The sequence below is a fragment of the Nicotiana attenuata genome, unplaced genomic scaffold (genome assembly GCF_001879085.1).
Source record: "Nicotiana attenuata strain UT unplaced genomic scaffold, NIATTr2, whole genome shotgun sequence".
NCBI lineage: Eukaryota > Viridiplantae > Streptophyta > Magnoliopsida > Solanales > Solanaceae > Nicotiana > Nicotiana attenuata.
Window position 1 is genome coordinate 579,415 of NW_017670388.1, and position 18,152 is coordinate 597,566.

The window sequence follows — 18,152 nt, forward strand, 5'->3', positions numbered from 1 at the left end:
TGGGGAGTGTGGTAAGTGGTGGTTGGTGGTACTGGATTGGCTGATGGTGGTGTTGTGGCGGAGTTGGTACCTGTAAGGGATTGAGATTTTGAGGTGGGGTTGCGTATTGATGCGGTGCAGGAGGGTTTTGTGGATGTTGGTTTGGTGTGTTTTGGAGAGGTGCTGGGTTCTTTGTGTTTTGTTGGTTGATGTCGGGGACATTCAGGGTGAGTGACAAGTTTGCCAAGTTGCGAACCTGCTCAAGCTCTCCTTGTAGATCTAGTATCTTTTGTTCCAATCTCAAGACTAGATCATTTGGTGCCAGAGTACTCCGACCGTCTGAAGTTTCTGCGTTCTCAGCATTCACCTTTCGAATACCACTTAAGTCGTCCATTTTTGCTTTTCCTTTGCCTTTTGTATTACTTGGAGGAGGAGGATGTGGAGGGCCTCTAGATCTGGTGTGATATGCTGATGATGCCAGTATGAGCGAACCAACCTTAGGGGATGGGAATAAAGACGAAAGGAAAACAAAAAGGTAAACAAGTCAGTAAGGGTTCTGAAATGTTTGCAGTATTTAAACAAATATTGCGATAATGTAAATTCGAGTCCTAATTTGGGAGCCTCGTTGTGCTCGAGGTAGGCCTAGCGACGAATAGATTTGGAGAACATTAGATGCCAGCAAATGCCTCATTTCATAATATGAAAATAAACGAATCCCAAAACAACACTAAGATAATAGAAAAGTAAGTCACTATTGGCACTTGGCCTTATTACATTTAGGAAAGTAAATAAATCTAATCTACTTGGTCCCAGAAGGACCTTCCCCAGGTTCGGTCTTCCTGACTCCATCCTACAGGTTTCCTAGCTCGCGCAGACCCAGCAGTAGGAAGGCTCTAGCCAAATGTCCTCCTTTACTTCCTTTAGCATCCTCGCAATCCTCAATCCTCTTTATGATTTAACCCTCCAGCTCCACTAATCCCCGCTCCAGATATTCCAACCTTCTGTTAGAAGTGACAGCCATTTCTTTCCCTTCATCGATCAACCTCATATTTCTCTCGTGTATTTCCCGGTGCTCATTCTCAGAGTCGTGGACCCTCTTGCACAGTCTGTTGTATTTGACTTGAGCTTCAGCTTCTTCGTCTATGATCCTATTCCCTCGACCGACTCCTGGCCTCACCATTCGCTTCAGATTGTCCTCTAACCATGCTCGGTAGAGAGGTTCACACCCCGCATGATACCTGTCTGGCTCAATGGTGTTCTTTTCCACAATGATCTTGCAGTGCCACATGTGCCGAGCTTGGCATTTGTAAGGGACGTCGTCGTCCTGAAAGTCCGCTTTGAAATGACTCATCTTGGCAATTCTGGGTACAACCTGCTTCCTGCCTGCTTGCCTCATAACTCGGATAGGGACATAAGGGTATATCCCTCTCAACCCAATCAGCACAAAGTGTGGAGCGTCCCTGGATCTGATGATGAATTCGTCTGTTGGGCACCATTCAAACATCCATTGCACTTGTTCCTCGGTCAGATTGTCGAAGAACTCTACCCACTTTTTGGCGCTTTCCGGCTGAGCAAACCTGTCCGGAATGTAAGTCATCCGCTTGGGGTGATGGAAGGCAATATGGTCGTTCCAAGCCTTTTGCGGAAATTCTTTGCGATACTGACCCTTTTGAAGATGTTCTAATAACCACAACTGTAGCAACAGGTTACAACCCTCGAAATGCTTGATCCCTCTTTGACAACGCTGCAGAGCCCTGTAGATGTCGACTATGATCATAGGGACTATAGTGTATGTCTGTCCATTGATCCATTCCATCAAAGTCTTGGCGACCATGGCAAATCTAGTATGGATTCTTTCCCTCTTCATCGGGAATACTATTAGGCCCAAGAAGCATACAATGAACACGAACACTCTGCGGTGGATATGTCCCAGAGAAGTGATAAAAAGCTCATCATGGAAGGTATGGTAGGACTTATTATGGCCATATCTCTCATACAGGTATTCGAAGGGTATGTAGGATTTCTTCAAGCATTCCAAGTCAGCATTTTTCTTCAACCCCATCATCTTTAGGAACCCTTTACCAGTACGATTCTCCGGTACCAACAACCCAGGTCTATCCCAAGTCAGTCCCGCAAGTCCCCTAATTTCTTCTAGGAGTGGCGTCATTTTCATATCGCCGAAAAGGAACACAGCCCTTTCATTGTCCCAGAACAAGGTGGCAGCCTCGATCAACCTATTGTTTGGCTGAATGTCTAGCAGAGAAGGTAAATTGCCCAAGTGTTTTCTCACGTGTTTCTTATCACATGAGGAAAGGTCCTCCTACCAATCTAGTAGAAATGGTGGAATGTTGCTGACCATGCCGAATATGGGGACCTCATGCCTCATTTTCTGCAAAACAAAAAGGTTAGGCCCTTCTCCCCCACCAGACTCGACTATTTGTACATTCATGATTAGCATATTGACATTTAGATCTCCAAATTAATGCACAAAATGTGATTGTGCCTATTGGGATTATGGAAACCCCGGTGGACTTTTGGATAAGGCTCGTATTAAAGGATTATTATGTGGACAACATATTAATCCGACTAGGTTTGACCACAAATAAGCCTTTCTGAATTTAAGGGTAATAAATTGGAAGAGCACAATCACTCATCAAGTGTTGCTATAGGATTTGATACGCACGGGTGGAATATGACGTGGAGCATGATTTATGCAACAATAAATAGCATGTTGTCAGGTATTTGCACGTAGGAGAAATAATAAATGCGGTATTTAAATAATTGAAAGATAGTTACGGAAAAAGAAAACAAAGAGACAAGTCAGTTTCAAAAAAATAAAAGAAATCATAAATAAGCAGTTAAATCCAAATAAAGGGGAAAGGGTATACGGGATAAGGCATGCTTGGACTAATTCACAAAAAAAAAAAATAAGTTCGTTCTGGTAGCAGAGTCGCCATGCTATCGCGCTCCCTTCTTTCTCCTTTTTATAGGGAAGTCCAGGTTTCGACATTCATGGGGGGAACAACTCGTTTCCTTTTGAGAATTGGGTATTTGAAGAGTCGCCACCTAACGGATTATGGTGCATTAGGGCACCTAGAATAATTAACTCGTGTAACTAACTTGCATTACTAGAGATTAGGGCAAGGGCTCGAAATAACCTTGAGGGGAAGGTGTTAGGCATCCCTCGCGGTCCACAACGGTGGGTCCCGGCCGAACTTAAACTATGTGAATTAGTCATTTTAACAAGTAAACAGGTTCAACACATATTTGCAAATAAAGGTATATTTTCACATTCTAAGTACATGTACGATTCAGGTAATGGGAGCAAGAGAGAGTTTTGAACAACTTGCACATGTATATGTAAAGAAAAGAAAGTTTATAAAATTTAAACACATATGGAATTGGGAAATGGAAGTCCTAGGTTGGTTAGCCTACAGGATCATACCCATGTAATGCCCGGTAATCTCTCCTCAATAAGGGGCTACACGTGACATTAGCGCGCAGTCATCATATCCTTTTACTACCCATTACCCTCCCCTTGGTGGTTATATAAGCGAGTTTAATTTAACGACCTCTAAGCGTGTTGCTACCCGTCCCTTCCTTATGGTCCTAGAGGAATTTGGGACCACTAAATCTGGACAGTTCTAGACAATCTAAGGTTTTTAAAAGGCAGAATAGCCTCTTAAACACTTCTACTTGTATTGGTTTGACATCCCGGTCCTCCTATTTCATGAAGTTTCATCCGAACACTTGAACTTGTTCAAATCTAATATCTCAAAACCCTCTGACCATTGACCGAGCTTGCGTGGGAGGGATATGGATGAGTTGGACAAAATATGTGACATACACGCGTTTGAGTAGCGTGAATTGGTGAATCTAATTTAAACATAATTAAAAAGTTAAATGAAAAAGAAAAAGGTATAAAGTGTCCGAATAATAGCTAATAGAAAAATAAAAGGAAAAAGGACCCATTACTATTTCAAACACAGCCACTCACCTTTCTTCTTCCTTTCCGCTGCCACCGTCTCCTCCTCTCTTCGTCACGTTTTTATTTCTTCCCAATAAACCAATAANATATATATATATATATATATATATATATATATATATATATATATATATATATATATATATATATATATATATATATATATCCTTATATCTAACCAAAAGATTAAGTCTTAGAAGATATGCCAAATTCTTAATTGAATAAATATTTCTCTTTTTTTTGGGTTTTCCTCGTTTCATCGTCCAACTGTTCAAATTTCAGCTAACAAACATTCTTTTTTGTTGTTTATTTTAATTTGTTATCTTTCTAAAAAGAAAATCAATTGTCTAATTTGATTTTATTCCTTGAATTTATGTGTTTTGGGTGAGCTTTGGGATACTTTTAGTGGGATTTGATTGATTTTGCTTTATATTCCAAAAGAAAAAAATGAATAGGGTATTCGATTTGAATTCTTAAATTTTCCCGTAAGTTTGGAATTTTTTTGGATCCTCTTTGTGGGTTCTGGTTACTGGATTAAAAAGTGTTATTATATAAATTCAAATGAATGAGGGAAAGGGTGTCAATGGCCGCACAAAGAGAATAATAATGAAAGATACAGAATGAGTTGTGAAGAATTTGGAGATTTTTGGTAATTTTGGTGATCCCCAATTGCAGTCTGTGCATCTTTCTCTTGAGTTTTGAGGGCCAAAGAGAATGATAAGAGGAGTTTTCTTATCATTCTTATTTTATTTTTCTGATTTTAATTTTTTAATCAAATTTATAATTGCTGAAATCGATTATGACGTGGAAACTAATGTGTATCTGATGTGTCATTTACACATGAGAGAGTGAGATACACGCAGGGCGAAGGGGTTTAAAAGAGTATATTTAAACAAGTTCAAGTGTCTAGATGAAACTTCGTAAAGTAGGAGGACCGGGCTGTCAAACCGACGCAAGTAAAGGTGCCAACTAGGCTATTCTGCCTTTTTAAAAGGTAAGAATCTAGGCGACAGGAAAATAACATACATGACAAGAAAATAAAGACAGACAGTTAGAAGGCTCACATTTACCTCCGCATGTATATAGGCAAACAAACAGCACGTCTAAAACACAGTTTTTGAAGAAAGGTGAGAAATCCTAAGAACATGATATCTAGATGAACATCACAAAACAGAACATGCAGCGTTTGTTTTTTAGGGAAGTGGCCGGATCCTAACCAGTTTGCCTACTGGTTTTACAGCTTGTTAAACCTGGATAATTTCACATATAAACAGAACTGGTTTTACAATTACTTAACGCCCTAAGGCTTGCCTAAGTGCGTATATGCAGTCATAATTCTGAGAAGCTTTTTGAAGTTCTTTATCTTATAGGCATGCTTTCTAGTTATATTAGTTAACACAGCGTTGAGGACTATTAAAGAAACGAGTAAGATAATTGAATAACTAATTCAGAACCTATAGGCATGATTTCTAATTAAACTGATTTTTAGATCCTATAGGCATGATGTCTAGTTAAAGCTGATTTTAGATCCTATATGCATGATTTCTATGCTTAAAGCTGATTTTAAATCCTATAGGCATGATGTCTAATTATATATAAAGTGAAGCAGGCAGAATTTATTTGACCAAAGCGAAACCTTATAGGCATGTTATCTAACAAAACACATTTGAACAAAAATGAACCATATAGGCATGTTATCTACCCATCTTTACCCACAGTATACAACTACCCTCCCTTTTCACTAGTCACCCCAATATTCATTACAATTAATTATTACAAACCAAGGATTGAATAAAAATTACATAAATAGAATAGAAATTAAGCTATAGGGAGCCTGAAGTAGGCCCAAAGCAAATCCTGGTGTACCAAGCCTTCACTTGTCTGAAATGCCCAAGATTTCATAGCCCAATTCATGTCCAGGTGTGTCAGTGTTCCCTAAGGACCTCAAAGATCCCGGACAGTGCTTACACCCAGACTTTCGTCAAATAAAGACTGATTATGTGCAGTGTGCAAGTGCCACCCCTGATATGCCAGAGTTCAGAGAGATCTCATGGACCTCTAAGCAGTACACATACCAGATGGGCAGAACTTAATAACCTAAGAATAAGTGAGAGTGCTTGACATAATTTGAAAGAGTTTGGTAAATAGTATAAAGAAGGGCCGTAGGAGTGAAGAGATTTTCTGAAACCAGTATTAGTTAGGGTGGTAAAATAGTTTGAGAAAAAGCATGAAAAACATTTTTTGAAATCAGAATGCAAGTCACAAAAACAAACAGCTTTCAGGAACATTTTGGGGCAAACAGATTCCACACATGGAGAGAGGGGTTGGGGAATACACCCTAGTGTATAAGCAAACAGATGCATAAACTTCTCAAGAAAGTGTAAGTTAATTACAAAGATTACAATAAAGACATGTTGAAAACACATAGATCTTGGACACACAATCAGAGTACTTTGTAGGGCTGGATGACTTAGTAGGATCTCATTAGTAAAGTAGAGTAAACAAGATTTAGATGAACAAACTAGGCAAGCACTTCATGAAACATTTATAGTTTAGAAATACTAAGCACACATAGAACAAGCAGAACTTAGACATGCTGGGGGGACAGTAAACAAGCAATGTAGCTTGGACACGCTAGTGAGCAAACAAGATGCATGCAATTATCACAAGGCAGGATTGGGCGTGCTAAACAGTAAACAGTTCCTTGTGGGTAAATAAACTAGTCATAGCTTCTAACAGAACAAACTTCAACATGCTAAGTGAGACAGTAGTTGGGCAGTATGGTCTAGGCATGCTAGTTACACATTGAGCAACATGATAGTAAAATAATAAACATGATTAGAGGTCACAACTAATGAACTGAAACAACAAAGAAACACATAGTTTTGGAATTTGAATTGAATCAGGACATACCAGCTAAGGAGAGATACGGAGTAAAGAGCATAGATGATGCAAATAGCCGGTCTTGGCTTACAGCCAGCTAGGTTAGTGAGAACTACAAGTAACAGAAGAGAATAGAGAGCTTTGAGAGTGTGAGAGTGTTGATGAACTAATGTTCGTCCTTTCAAAATCAGAATGAGGAGATTATATAGCACTTAGTAGAGTAAAATAAATAAGGCAAAAAATAATTAAGAGCTCTAAATAAGGCATGCAAGTAAAATTAAATAATTAATTGGGCTAATCTCAATCAAATAATTCAACAGAATCTGGAAAGCACCACTTAAATTAGGGAGAATCAATTAACAGCCAAGTTAGAGGTTCAATAAGGTAAATAAATCAATCACCATCTAGAAATCAGTTAAAGCAATTAAATCCCATAAATCAAGCTAATAAACTAATTAAGGCAAGTAGTACCAATTATGAGTCACAAATAAGGAAAATAGGTATAAAAAAATCACAGAGAAGTACCTATCTCGGCAAAAAGTAATAATTTGAACCCTAATTAGGCAAATGAAATCAATCAATCTCTTTTAATTGACAGAACTAAAGAATAACGTGTAAATATTAAAATAACCAGTGAAATAGGCAGAAACCCTAGGGATTAAAACATAGTTATGAAAAATCAGTCGAACAGGTAAAGAAAACCACAGTCCAACACTTAAGAAATTTAAAATTTTTTGTAGAAAACTTAAAGGGATGAAACCCTAGTTTGAAAACACTTAAAGAAGAAAAACTTGAAGGCATGTCAACACATAGAGATTCAAACAAACAGAAATCATAGAAGTCAAAACCTGAAGTATTGTAGTGTTTAAAAATCAGTTAGTAGTAAAGAAGTAAAAGAACCCAAAATAATGGCGATGGAAGTTTGAAAATGCTTCAGATACCTAGAGGTTCGACCAACAAACAATGAGAAAACAAACCCTAATATAACAAAAATGTTCAGACATCGATTAACTAGTAAAGAAGTAAGGTAACCTTTTTTAGGAAAATCAACGATGAATTCAGGATCGCTCCAGATCTACGAAGATCTGAACCGATTCAAGTCCAAACATTAGGTTTCTAGAGGAAAAGAGAAATGGTAAGAGAATCTGGCCTTTGAATCAAGGATTTGAACCAAGAGACTTTGATATAAATCATTCACGGACCAAAGACGGACTTTTGAAGAGTTTAAAACGAGATATGGACCAGATCTCTTCGAAATTCTTCCACGAAATCACACAATCGAGCGACCAAGGGAGATAGGAGACAAGTAGAGGCCCTGTACAGCCATGGGAAGCCATAGATCGGACAGGGATTAAAGGGATGAGGGTTGGTTTTGGGTGGCAGCGGCTAGGGTTAGGTTTAGGTCTCAGAGAGAACGGAAAGGAGAGGGTTTCAGGGCGGCTGTTTGGTGAAACTGGCTAGGTTTGGGGTGTCGTTTGGAACTAAAAAAGGAAAGGGGTAATTGTGATCATTGATCTCTACGATCAACGGCCAAGATTGAAAGGATTTAGGGCCGGGTTGGATATTATAGGTTTGGGCTGGGTAGATTTGGGCTGGTTTAATTGAATTGGGTTAAAATTTGGGCTAGGTAATTAGGCCAAATCCAAAAATAAGAGGGCCATTTCTTAAATACCCTATTTAATTGATAAAACAATTTTTAAAAATAACTAATAGGCTGTAAAAATAATTACTTTATATTTTTAAAAAATATATAAAAGGCTATTTTCTGGTAAAATAATGTAGTAATGCGTGTGTGGGCTATAATTGCAAAGTAACTACAATTGCAGCCTAAAAATACAAAAATGGCTATTTGTGCAACAATTGAAACTTAGTACAAATGCAAACCACAAAAATTATTATAAAACTATTTGTGATGTAATTAGTGATGTTTTATAAATAAAATGCTGGGAAAAATTAGTTAAAATATTTTTTAAAATGCAAAAATTGTATAAAAAATACTAATTGATGCCAAAGCATAGTTTTGAAAATATTATGAAAACATTGGGTATGAACAACATAGATACGTGAAAAACCGGATGGACAAACTCCAATTCTGAGCGCAATTCTAACTCATAAGCTACTTGGTCCACTCTCCGAATGATCCTATAAGGCCCAATATACCATGGGCTAAGCTTGCCTTTCTTGCCAAACCTCATCACGTCCTTCATATGTGACACCTTTAAGAATACCCAGTCATTAACCTCGAACTCCAAGTCTCGTCACCGCATGTCAGAATATGACTTCTGATGACTCTGAGCTATCACGAGTCGCTCCCAGATAAGCGTTACTTTTTCTATGGCCTGCTGAACAAGGTCCGGTCCATGTAACCCAAATTCTCCAACATCAAACCACCCTATAGGGGATCTACACTTACGCCCATACAAAGACTCGTATGGAGTGGTAGCTGTTATTATATGCAAACTCGATAAGAGGTAGATGTTCATCCCAACTTCTTTTAAAATCCAATACACATGCCCATAACGTATCCTCGAGCGTCTGAATTGTGCACTCGACTTGTCTATCTGTCTGTGGATGAAAGGTTGTGCTGAGATTCACCTGAGTCCCTAGACCTTTCTGAAATGACCTCCAAAAATGTGCTGTAAACTAGGCCCCACGGTCAGCTATAATAGATATTGGTACTCCGTGTAGTTGCACTATCTCTTTAATATATAACTTTGCATAATCTTCTGTTGTATGTGTAGATCTGACCGTTTAGAAATGAGCTGATTTCGTGAGCCTATCGACTATCACCCATATGGAATCGAACTTACAATGAGAATGAGGTAAACCCGTGATAAATTCTATGTTCATCGCCTCCTATTTCCATGTCGGGATCTCTATAGTCTGCATTAGCCCTCCAGGCTTCTGGTGCTCTATCTTCACCTGTTAGCAACTAGGACACTAAGCGACATACTCGGCAATGTTCTTCATAACGTTCCACCAATACACATCCTATATGTCATGATACATCTTCGTCGACCCAGGATGAATGGAGTACCATGAATAATGTGCCTCGGACATAACCCTATCTCGTAGCCCTGCTACATCATGAACACACAAACGACCCCTGTATCTGAGAACCCCATCTCCCTTGAGCTCTAACAACGGCTTCTTCTGATGCGGAACTCTCTCACTCTTAGCTCGACCAACTCTAGGTCCTCGTACTGCTTCTCCTTTACTTCAGCTATGAGAGATGATTTTGCAATATTCTGGAGTAAAACTCCACCATTGCCAGAGTTTATTAACTGAACCCCCAAACAAGCCAATTCATGAATCTCTCTAGTTAATTGTCTTTTCTCGGCCTCTACATGTGCTAAGCTACCCATAGATCCGTGACTTAAGGCATCTGCTACAACATTAGCTTTCCCTGGATGGTAGAGAATGTTAACATTGTAATCTTTCAATAACTCAAGCCATCGCCTATATCGCAAATTCAACTCTTTTTGCTTGAAGATATATTGCAGGCTTTTATGATCTGTGAATACATCAATATGAACACCATATAAATAATGCCGCCATATTGTAAGTGCATAGACAACCGCAACTAACTCAAGGTCGTAGGTCGGATAATTCCGTTCGTGCTTCCTTAACTGCCTTGAAGCATATGTAATTACCTTCCCATGTTGCATCAGAACACATCCTAACCCGACACCTGAGGCATCAAAATACATGGCATAACCATCTAGACCCTCTGGAAGTGCTAGAACTGGCGCTGAGGTCAATCTGTTCATACGCTCTTGGAAACTATGCTCATAAGCCTCTGTCCACTGAAACATAGTTGCTTTCTGTGTAAACTTTGTTAATGGTGCTGAAAGAGAAGAAAACCCCTCTACGAACCTCCGGTAGTGTCCTGCTAAGCCTAGAAAGCTACGAATCTCTATCGGAGTAGTAGGTCTAGGCCAGGATTTCATAACCTCAATCTTCTGATTGTGTACCTTTATACCTCCATCGGATACAATGTGCCCCAAGAATGCTACAGACTTCAACCAGAACTCACATTTAGAAAACGTAGCATATAATTTACTATCACGGAGGGTTTGGTGCACCGCTCGTAGGTGGTCCGCATGCTCATCCTCTGAACGTGAATAAACTAGAATATCATCAATAAATACTATCACGAACAGATTTAAAAATTGTCGGAATAGGCTATTCATCAAGTCCATCAACACGGCAAGTCCATTCGTTAACCCGAAGGACATGACAATGAACTCGAAGTGGCCACATCGGGTCCTGAAAGCTATCCTGGGAATATCTTTCTCCCGAACTCTAACCTTGTGGTACCCCGACCTCAAATCTATCTATGAAAAGCATTTAGCCCTCTACAACTGATCAAACAAGTCATCTATCCTTGGAAGTGGATACTTATTCTTAATAGTTACCTTGTTCAGCTGCCTATAATCGATACACATTCTCAACGAGCCGTCTTTCTTTCGTACAAACAGTACTGTTACACCCCAAGGTGAGGTACGGGGCCTAATGAAACATTCTCCAGCAAATCTTTTAACTGCTCCTTCAACTCCTTCAATTCGTCAGGTGCCATTCTATACGGAGGGATGGATATTGGTTGAGTTCCCAGGAGAAAATCGATGCCAAAATCAATCTCTCGCTCTAGAGAAATACCTGGAAGTTCATCTGGAAATACATGCGCGTACTCCTTTATTAATAGAATAGACTGAAGTGTAGGTATCTCAGCATCTACATCTCTAACTCGCACAATATGATAAATGCACCCCGTTGCGATCATTTTCCTCGCCTTCAGATAGAAATAAACCTATCTCTGGGTATCGCTGTATTACCTACCCATTCAAGGACTCGCTCACTTAGAAAATGAAACCTGGCCATCTTTGCTCGACAATCAACTGTGGCATAACAAGCTGCCAACTAGTCCATGCCCATGATAACATCAAAATCTAGCATCGCTAGCTCAACTAGGTCGGCTGAGGTTTGACGACCGCAAACTGTTAACGTACAACCTCGGTAAACCCGTCTAGCAATAATTGATTCTCCGACCAGTGTAGATGCCGCAAAAAGATCACTTTGTATTTGAGGCACTATACAAAACTTCCCCGCGACAAATGGGGTAATACACGATAAAGTAGATCCTGGGTCTATCAAAGCATAAGCATCATGAGAGCAAATGGTCAACATACCCGTCACAATGTCTGGTGAGCACTTCTGGTCCTGTCGACCCACTAACGCATATCTACGATTCTGGTTACCACTTGAACTGGAACCTCTACCTCTACCTCGACCTTTACCAGCCGAAGACTGAGACTCGCTCCCTGAAGGACGCACGGACATAGATGATCGTGTTGCTGAATTTGTTGGTTGTGACATACCCCCAGAATCTCTATTTGGTCAATCTCGCATCATATGCCCTGTACGTCCACATGTATAACAAGCTTCGGAACTAGCTCGGCATTGGCCCAATTGTCCTCTACCGTAGATGGCATATTGCAGCGGAAATGGCCATGTCTGCCCCGAACCTTGCTGTCGCTGCAAACTTGACGCCTGGGTGCTTTCACCTGGTCCTGACTGAGTATAACGGTCATACCAGTAGCCCTGTAAATGAGGTGGCGGAGGCCTAGGTGTGTGTTTGAAGTACTGCGGCCTATAACTACCCCGAGACTGCTCCTGAGACCTGACAAATCTCATCCTCTTACGCTACCCTAACTCGGTCCTCTCCGTACCCTGTTGCTGACGCCTACCCCTTTATATATTCTGGGCGAATGCCTGAATCCGGGAGATATCCATACTATCCTGCAATGCAGCTGTGGCACATGCCTCGGTCAACTCTGGGGCCAACCCTGGTATAAACCTGTGGATCCTGTCCTGCATAGTAGCAACTATGGATGGTGCATATCTGGCCAATGAGTCAAAACGGAGACTATACTCTCAAACACTCATATTACCCCGCTTGAGGGCTAGAAACTGATCGACACAGGCCTGTCGAATCTCCCGCGGTAAGTACTGGTCAAGAAAGACATCTGAAAAATTCTCCCAAATAGCTGGAGGTGCATCACGTCCCCTGGACCTTTCCTATTCCTCGTACCATAGGATGGCTATATCTTGGAGTTGAAAAGTTGCTAGCTCATCTGCCTCTTTCTCCGTAGCATGCAAAACCCAAAAGATCCTGTGAAGCTGATCTATGAAATCCTACGAGTCCTCCCTCTGATCTGTCCCCGTGAACTCTGGGGGACTCAAAGCAATAAGCTCTCGGACCCTTGAACTCCCAGACCCCTCAGAAGGTCCTGCACTAGCGGATGCCCAAGCCTGTTGCTGGGTAGCTACCAACTATGTCAACAAATGCACCGTACTCCTCATGTCCTGATCTGATGGAAGAGGATGGGGAACTGGATGTGCGGGGTCTCCCTAGGAATCTCCGCACGTGGTGGAGAAGCCGGTAATGGCTGAGTAGGGGTCTCTCCCTGGGCTCCGATTGGGCCCCATCTACTGGGGGTGCCCTGCTAGTTGTCACGCCTCCTTTTTAGCCGAGGGTGATATAATGGAGTATTTGTCAATTTAAGTGATATTAATCGAAAGGGGATTATTTATTTAGTTCGGAGTCACCACTTGGTCCGCGAACACAAAAGATCGGGTAAGGAATTCTGTTATACCGGGAGAAGGTGTTAGGCATTCCCGGGTTCCGTGGTTTCAGCACGGTCGCTCAACTACTAATAATTGGCCTAATTATCTAATTTATTACATGTTTTAAACCTATTGTGCTTTTTTAACTTTATAATCGCTTTTGCTTATTTATGGATTTATTTATGGAACAAGTCACGATTGTCGTACACTTGTCTTTTTTGGTACACGTTGCAAAACCCCGCTACACGAAATGCACCCGCGATTTATAACATGTTTATTTTATTATTATTGACGTTATGGTCAGGTCACATGAAATGCACACCCAAATTGGATAAGTAGTAAACATCCACCTGACCCCACCCCACTTTTTCGATAAATTGTAAACATTTCTGACATCTACCTTTATATGAAAATCTAATTAAAAAACGTAAAATAAACTGTCCAAAGAACAGAGTATATCACATTACTTTGGTGTGAAAATTGGCAACCATTGTCGTTAGCATAGAATGGGGAAAAAATAGAAGAAAAAAGCTCAAATATATGATTAATTTATTGTGAGTGAGATACAAATAAATGATCGGTACACTTCCTACAGCAGCTTAGACAATAAGGGGATCTATACTTAAACATACACAAACTGCAGCTAAACGCCAATACTTATATTGAGGTACACAAACTGCAACACCATTACGCCAACACTTATATGCAGCTACACAAACTACAGAATAAACATTCCAAACCTTACTTCACAACAATCCAAATCAATATTAACCACATCTGAAAGAAACCAGAGGTAAAAATCAAATCGTTTCACAAAATCTTATCCCCTTTTACAAAGAACCAATGTATACCTAAACAAGTACAACCCCACACCAGATATCAACACTATAACACTCATGAAGCTTAAAAATAAAGAGGAAAAGGAAAAAGCCAAGAGAGCAAATACCAGTTCCCAAATAAGCAATATAAGCTCAATTTCAGACAACCAATTGCCCAAATAAATCAAAGTCACATACTTATCTCAAAAAAGTCAACTAACTGGGCAGATCAAAGCTGTTTGAAGCAAGAACAAAAAGCAAACTGGAACGAAATCCAAATAAATGCAAGATGCTTCGAATTGGAGCCCAGCTTCAGCGAAGATTAGCAACTTAGACTTCGAACAGCAAGCTAGACCCACTGAAATTGCTTTTCATATATTCAAATCTCCAATAATTACACAGGCAGAATATTATCCACAGCTAGAAGGTGAAGACAGTAGGGAAAAACAACAAAAAGCAACCAACAGCTTCACTCTTGAAACTTCGAACAACCATTTCCATTGACTCCACTAAAGTAATTGACAAATAGAGCTTGAAATAGCTGGATCGGAAGGAAACAAAGCTGACACAGCTAAATAAAAGCTAGTTGTCGAAAATCTAGAAATAGAAGATGAATCCAACAATAGAAACAACCATGAACCAGCAATAGCAACTAGAGCGCAAGTCTACAGCTCCAAACCAGATAAACCAGTAGATTCGACAACTTCAACAGCTCAAACCATTTAGAGAAATCCTAGAAAATGTGCAGCCATTGAATGAAAACCCGAAACTAGTTTTAAATCTTCTTTTTCATCGTTTTCTTTTTTTTCTTTTTGATTTTTGGAGTTCTTATCTTTTTTTTAGATCTGAAATTCGGTATTTTTAAATTCAGATGTTTCTATCTGTGAAAGTGAGAGAAGAATGAAGAATGAAGAAGGAGAGAGGGAAGGTCTGTTTGAAGAGGATAGTTTTTGGTGGGGAAAGGATTTTGGTTCTAAAGGAGGGATTAAAGGCGCCGTACTCTGGTTTCCTTCAAGGGGGAGGCTCTCATGTTATTAGGTCTCTTGAAGAATGGGGAAGAGGCCTGTTATGGTTAGGGAATTAATGGTCTGGGCCAAAATGTTTGGGCTGGAGTGAGACAAATGTGCTACTCGTAGTTGCTTCGGCCTAATTTCAGTATAAGACCAACAAACAACCTTTCTTTTTCTTGTCTTACTATTTTCTAAATTATTCCATCTAATTCTAATTAAAACTAACTTTGCAAAATTAATTTAATTACCTATTTTCCTAATTGATCAATTATTTAACTCATTAACTAAAATGCAAAACAAGGCAAAACAAACTAATGTAACATTGTATTTTAATAATGCAATTAATCATGCAAACTAAATGTTAATAATGTAAGTAAAAATCTAAGAATGCCAAAAAGCAAAAGAGAAGCATATTTTTTTTTTGGTTATTTTTGTGATTTGAAATGCTACTAAAAGATGCTAAAAGTGCAAATAAATGCCAAACAAATAAATATAAAAATTCCTAAAATTCTACAAAAGTAATTAAAACTATTTTTTAATATTTTTAGGAGTAATTTCCTATGTAGGGCAAAACTTAGGTGCTCACAGCTGCCCCTCTTTGCTCGGAAACATGAAGAGTTTTCGGACAAAGATAAAGTGAGCAATCATGAACAATTTTTGCCCCTTTGATACTCCATTAGAAGCATTTTTGAAAAAGTTTGATCGAACCTTGCTTCGGAGGTTGCCTACATATCCTTGGCTATAAAGGAATCATGTCTATGTAGTTCTTGAGGTTTTCGTAGCTGGGACAACCGAGAAGCTGTGTTTCACTATTGCTGCTCTTGTTGCTTGCCGAGCTCCATATTAACTAAGCATATTAGCTACGAGTTACAAGATTTCTATCTATGAGTCTTCTGAAGATTGATCTTGAGTCTTGGCTGGTTCTTCACACAGACTCCGATCTGCATCTTGATGCTTGTTAGCCGGAGGTGTTGGTTCGTTCTTCTTCATCTTTTTCAGATCAAGACGGGACATGCAGAGCTTGTGACTTCAATTATGTCTTGAGCAGTCCACATCTTTTCTCTGCTTCTGCACTTTTGATTCACTATTCTTTTTCTTTTCTTTTATTCTTGATTGAGACTTCTTTTTGGTTATCTCGGACCCTTGTCGACCCGCATTCTTCAGGCAAGCTTCTGTTACTTCTAACTTGAATTGACAATAGGACTAGAGGTTGCCCCTATTCTTTAGGAGGGATCGTGCTATCTCTGACTAGAACTTAAAATGAATTCCCTCATGCTCTATGGTGGGCGCCTGCAACTTACTTAAGACTCGAATGAATTCTCTTGTTCTCCAGGTGGGCGCCTAATGCTAAAGCAGAATAGACAAAATAAATGAAACTTTTCTGCCCCAGTTTGCAATGGAAAGAATTGTGAGTTATTAGAAGAATTATAAATAACCTATGCTATTGATGAAGGATGAAATGATGAGATTAAAATTAAAGACTCGACTAGGATATGCGTCTCCTGTGAGTAAAACCAAGAAAATTTGACTAGCAAATGCATCTACTAAAAATAAAACCTGAATGACCCAGATTAGGAAATGCGTCTCCTACGGGTGAAACTTGAATGAACCAAATTAGGAAGTGCGTCTCCTAGGGGTAAAATCTCAATTTAGGAAGTACGTCTCCTGAAAGTATATCCTGAAAGACCTAGACTAGGATGTGCATCTCCTAGGGGTGAAACTTGAATGAACCTAACTAGGAAGTGCGTCTCGTAGGGCTGAACTTAAATGACCCAAACTAGAAAGCGCGTCTCCTAGGGGTGAAATCTCAATTTAGGAAGTGCGTCTCCTAAAAGTGTATCCTAAAAGACCCAGACTACGAAGTGCGTCTCCTAGGGGTGAAACTTCAATGACTCAAACTAGGAATTGCGTCTCCTAAGGATGAACTCTCAATTTAGGAAGTGCGCCTCCTAAAGGTATATCCTAAAAGACCCAGACTAGGAAGTGCGTCTCCTAGGAGTGAAACTTCAATGACTCAAACTAGGAAGTGCATCTCCTAGGGCTGAACTTAAATGACCCAAACTAGGAAGTGCGTCTCCTAGGGCTGAAATCTCAATTTAGGAAGTGTGTCTCCTAAAACAAACATATAACCTGAAAGACCCGGACTAGGAAGTGCGTCTCCTAGGGGAGAAACTTCAATGACTCAAACTAGGAAGTGCGTCTCCTAGTAATGAATTTAAATGACCAAAAGTAGGAAGTGCGTCTCCTATGAATGAACTTAAATGACCAAAGCTAGGAAGTGCGTCTCCTAACAAGCATTATCTGAAAGACCCCTACTAGGAAGTGCGTCTCCTAACGGGTCAAACTTCAATGATTCCAACTAGGACGTGCGTCTCCTAGAGATGAATTTAAATAACCAAAACTAGGAAGTGCGTTTCCTAGGGGTGAAATTTCAATTTAGGAAGTGCGTCTTCTAAAACAAAATGTAACTAGGAAGTGCTTCTCCTAGGGGAGATGTGTGATCTTCTTAATAGCCTTTGCGTAAGCAGAATTGGGGCATTACACCTGAAAAAATCAAGCTTCCAAGCTTTGATATGAACGTAGCTTTTATCCCTGTTTTAGACAAATAAAGCTTGTGAGTTTAAAACATGGTGGTTAGTTTGTGGCCTTGACCTTGAAGGCGGCTGCTTCTACACTTGCCATGATAACTTTGATTTCAACTTGGAAGACCTTGCCTGTTATCGACTAACCATTTTCTTTCAAAGCTTATCACAGAAACACCTCCGATCCATTTGAGCACAATATCATCTATCTGTTGCATTTTGTTCATGAATTGACATTTACCGAACCTTTGCATTTCACATGAAT

General features: G+C 39.7%; 1 pseudogene; it reads right to left on the bottom strand.

Annotated features, from left to right (window-relative positions):
* LOC109238709 overlaps window positions 1–11,633 on the bottom strand; it is a 14,945-nt pseudogene extending 3,312 nt beyond the window's left edge.
* Between the last annotated feature and the right edge of the window lie 6,519 nt (window positions 11,634–18,152).